Consider the following 5,316-nt stretch of genomic DNA (forward strand, 5'->3'; position numbering starts at 1 on the left):
TTTTACAAAACCTAGTAGAAGAAAAGAAAATCGCAATCAGAGGCTAATAAAATAAAGGTTAGATTTTATTTGCTAACTGAATTTGAAAAAGGTATTAGTAAAAGGCAAGTCTATGGACACAAAACTACTAGTTTATTTAAAGGGGAACTCCCACTGATTATTTGTTTTCTGCAGGTGACATTTGTATTGTCAGTAATGTACTTATTAACTCATGCTAAAAGGGTTTTGTAACTCGAGGAGCAGCTGAGAAACTAGCATAGTTTTGCATGGACATTCTTTAGATGTTGTTTTCCCAGTGTGATTTGCCTCCAGTGTTATCCAGGAGTCAAGGGGTACCTTTCCTAGCTGGCCTTCAGATACCAGGGGGTGGTACTAGTCTGAGGGGACATGAAAAGAGCTGTACATAAAGCCAGAGGATTGTCAAAAAGATGCATCTACTACTTCTGCAACAATATGAGTTTTGCGCACACACACTTGACAACATTTGCAGCATAAATATTTAAGCAGAGGCTTCCAAATTGCGAATTGTGAAGCTAGTTCTCACAGAGGATCATGGCTAGGTGAGTTCTCATGTGGAAGAAATGATAGTTATTATTAAACTTTTTTTACCACGTGCATATTCATGACAAAAAAACAAAAACAGTTTTTCCATTATGGTCAACGTGAACGCACATTAACCAATTTCAAAAAAATATATATATATTAGGGCTGCAACAACTAATCGATAAAATTAGGGCTGAAACAACGAATCGATAAAATCGATAATAATCGATAACGGAAATCGTTGTCGACGATTTCCGTTATCGATTAATCGAGTGATCGATTCGTTGTTGGAGCACTCGGCTCCTTTTACTTACCTCCGCGAGCGTTCCCCGCTTCCGCTGCACTCTCCGCCTTCTTTTAGTTGCGTGTGGCTCCGTTCGCACAGAGCGGTTCGCGCTGTGCGAGTGGCACCGTTCGCACAGAGCGATTCGCGGGGGTGGGGGTGGGGTTTCAGGGGATGCAGGGCAGAGTGGGGGTGGGGATGCAGGGCAGGGTGTGAGTGTGGGGGCAGAGTTGGAGACTGGGTGCAGGGCAGAGTTGGAGACTGGGTGCAGGGCAGAGTTGGAGACTGGGTGCAGGGCAGAGTTGGAGACTGGGTGCAGGGCAGAGTGGGTGCAGGGTGTGAGTGTGGGTGCAGGGCAGAGTGGGTGCAGGGTGTGAGTGTGGGGGCAGGGCAGAGTGGGTGCAGGGTGTGAGTGTGGGGGCAGGGCAGAATGTGGGGGCAGGGCTGGGTGCAGGGCAGAGTTGGAGACTGGGTGCAGGGGCACAGTGCAAAGTGCTGGGTGCAAAGTGCCAGGGCTGGGTGCAAAGTGCCAGGGTGCAAAGTTCTGGGTGCAAAGTGCCAGGGCTGGGGCAAAGTGCTGGGTGCAAAGTGCCGGGTGCTGGGTGCAAAGTGCAGGGTGCAAAGTGCCAGGGTGCAAAGTGCCAGGGTGCAAAGTTCTGGGTGCAAAGTGCCAGGGCTGGGGCAAAGTGCTGGGTGCAAAGTGCCAGGGCTGGGTGCAAAGTGCTGGGTGCAAAGTGCCAGGGCTGGGGCAAAGTGCTGGGTGCAAAGTGCCAGGGCTGGGGCAAAGTGCTGGGTGCTGGGTGCAAAGTGCCGGGTGCAAAGTGCCGGGTGCAAAGTGCCGGGTGCAAAGTGCCAGGGGTGGGGCAAAGTGCTGGGTGCAAAGTGCCAGGGCTGGGTGCAAAGTGCTGGGTGCAAAGTTTCTTGAACAGTAATAGTCCACCTCTTTTCAGAATGTTTGGGGTTATTTTGTTTCATAAATATTGTGTTTGGGTTTTTGTACTTTGAACATATTGTTTTTTTATTACATCATAACAAAATAAGAATGTTAATGTAAATTTTAAGTTGTTTTTTAACATCCAGTTCATTAAATTTTAAATAAACAAAAAATTTGCATATTGTTTTTTTTATCCGATTAATCGATTAATCGAAAAAATAATCGGCCAACTAATCGATTATTAAAATAATCGTTAGTTGCAGCCCTAGATAAAATCGATAATCGATAATGAAAATCGTTGCCAACGAATTTCATTATCGATTAGTTGAATCGATTTTTATCGATTATAAAATGAGGGTTTTTTCAGAGCAAACGCTCTGAAAAATACCCCTCGTTATATAATCCGTTTAGTCTGACTCACAGCAGCAGCTCCTACTTACCAGTCCCTCCCTGTAATCACTGTGACAACTGGCCCCGCACCCTTCCTTCTCCCAGAAGGCCAGAACCACATGGCTGTGATACTCATCTAACTAAGTATAAAATTAATATTTGAGCTGCTGAAAGTTAGGGGAGGTGGGGGTTAATTTAGGGGCAGTTATGGTTAATGGGGTGTTTAGGGGCAGCTATGGTTAATGGGGTGTTTAGGGTTAATTTAGGGGCAGTTATGGTTAATGGGGTGTTTAGGGGCAGCTATGGTTAATGGGGTGTTTAAGGTTAATTTAGGGGCTGTTGTGGTTGATGGGGGTCTTTAGGGTTAATTTAGGGGATGCTGTGGTTGATGGGGTGTTTAGGGTTAATTTAGGGTAGTTGTGTTTGATGGGGTATTTAGAGTTAATTTAGGGGTAGTTATGGTTAATGGGGTGTTTAGGGTTAATTTAGGGGCAGTTATGGTTAATGGGGTGTTTAAGGTTAATTTAGGGGCTGTTGTGGTTGATGGGGGTCTTTAGGGTTAATTTAGGGGATGCTGTGGTTGATGGGGTGTTTAGGGTTAATTTAGGGTAGTTGTGTTTGATGGGGTATTTAGAGTTAATTTAGGGGTAGTTATGGTTAATGGGGTGTTTAGTGTTAATTTAATGATGAGGACTGAGGGTTAATTTAATAAAGTTAACTTAAGGCGCAGTTAGAGGTAAAGGGGGGCAGACTAAGGGGAATCTAAATCCTGGGGGCAGTGAAGATTAACCCAGTACTTATTTATAAAAGTATGGTGTCAGTGTGCTGTGAACAGGTCTGTGACTCTGAGGGGACTATGAGATATCTGGGGGGTATAAGGCATATCTGGGGAGGATGGAGTGACATATCTGGGGGTATAGGACATATACGGTATATAAGGCATATGTGGGGAGGCCAGCGTGGCATGTCTGGGAGGCAGTGTGGCATGTCTGGGGAGGATGGAGTGGTGTATCAGGGGGTATAAGGCATATCAGGCACGGTGACATATGTGGGAGGCGGAGTGGAGTGGCATATGTGGGAGGTGGAGTGGCATATGTGGGAGGCATATGTGGGAGGCATTTTATCAGTTTTTTTTTTATTCTGCGTTTGTATTTAACATCATAATTTGTTTATTAAATTATTTTAACCCCTTCAATCCCAGGGGTTTTTGGTACCTCAAAGCCCAGAGCAATTTTGCCATTTTTGGGGTATGTCGGTTTAGCGATGATTCTTTTTTCCTGTGAATAGTGTACCCATATAAACTATATATTGTTTTTTCAAGGAGAGATAGAGCTTTCGTTTGATACCATAGTTGGATGATTAGCTGAAAATTTAGAATGAGAAATTTAGTAAAAACTAGCGAAGATTAGAAAATTAAACTAATTTTTTTTTACATTTTCCCTCTGAATCCTCACAAAATTAGGTAAAGTGATGGAAAATCCCCTCCAAGTTTTTCAATTCAGGTGTCCTGATTTCAGAAATACCTCATTTATATAGACTTTCCATACTTTCCCAGCACTTATAGGGAACATGCTATAAAGTGTACATTATTCGTAGAATTTCTATGCTTAAGGCTTAACGGGTTTGGGTTTTGTGTTAGGAAAATGAGAAGTAAGGGTTTTTTCTTTTTTTATAATTTTTTGTATTTTATTTTTAAATTGAACTGATATCAGTGCAGTATGGTATAAGCTCACTTTATTGTATTATTTTAGTGATTTTTTTTTTATGCTTATGGCTTAACGGGTTTAGATGTTGTGTTAGGGAAACGAGAAGTAAGGGTTTTTTCTTTTTTTATAATTTTTTGTATTTTATTTTTAAATTGAACTGATATCAGTGCAGTATGGTAAGAGCTCACTTTATTGTGTTATTTTAGTGATTTTTTTGTTTTTGTTAAAAAGTCCAGGCTGTCAAACTCTCCCATGTAGCGGCAGGGATGTGTCCCTGCCGCTGCAAGAAGGGCAGGACGTACCGATACGTCCATAGGGGTTTCTTAGGATGTGTTTTATGGAGATACCGGTACGTCCGTAGGACACTGAAGGGGGTTAAACGAGTTAAAATTACAGCTAAACACAAGGAAAAGACCCTGCTTGAATGACATTTACCTTGGATGCTTTGGTGATGATATCACTTTTCAAGAGAATGCATAATCGCTATTGTCCCAAGTCGACATTTACAAAAAAAAATATCATGAATAAAAAAAAAAAAAAGTGCTCCTTTAACGTGAAATAACAGATCAAGCATTTGAAAATGACAAACACGTAATAGAAACCAAATCTGCCTGCAGATAGCAGGCATTGTGAACAACACAGAGGGCCTCGCCATCCGTTTTGCGAAAATACTCCAAAAGGAGATAATTGTGTTAGTTTGCGTAAATGCTAACGTGTTTTATTTGCAATTTAACGCATCGAGATTTACACTGTTCTATTATATGATTATTTACACTAATGGCTCTTTTAAAGAATAAATACACATCTATTAATAAAGAGTTAATTGCCAACATGTATACGTACATCACAACACAAGTACACAACAGATATTTCAGGCTACCACTGACAGTAAAAGTGGCTGGTTCACCGACATACCGCACGGAGGTGGACACTCCCTAAATCGCATAACAAAGCGGTAAGTACGTCGCGCTACTAAAACAACCCTCATCTTACTTGTCCGTTTCAGGCAGGCGGGTAGACTGCACCGGTTTCAAAAACGTTTCCAACCGGTCAGGTCCTCTTTCTCGTGTCATGCGCATGCGCATTGTATTCACCAACGTCAGTGACGGTAAAACGGTGATGTCATCACGTAGCCCTCCCCGTTTTGGCTTACTGTCTGCGTAACCGTCGGAGAAGACTGAAGGGGGTTATAGGTCACAAATGATGGTATACACATCAATCATCCACACACTACATATTGTTGGCCAGCAGTTGTAAAAATCTAGCCTAAAGGCAAGGCCAAATGAATTCGCTTCGGGTCCTAGAGAAATTATATAGGAAGTAACCGTTCTCTGGTTGTCATACTGTGATCCCTTTCTCCTTCTGTTGTATTCTTTATTTGTTTGGCAATTTCTTTTGCCCAATGCCGTTTTTGCGCCTCACTGGCTAGCATCTTTTTCTGCCTTTTCTCAATCTTCTTT

The sequence above is a fragment of the Sceloporus occidentalis genome, unplaced genomic scaffold, assembly GCF_023333645.1.
Source record: "Sceloporus occidentalis isolate IW3139 unplaced genomic scaffold, rSceOcc1.0.p SCAF_35, whole genome shotgun sequence".
Taxonomy (NCBI): Eukaryota; Metazoa; Chordata; class Lepidosauria; order Squamata; family Phrynosomatidae; genus Sceloporus; species Sceloporus occidentalis.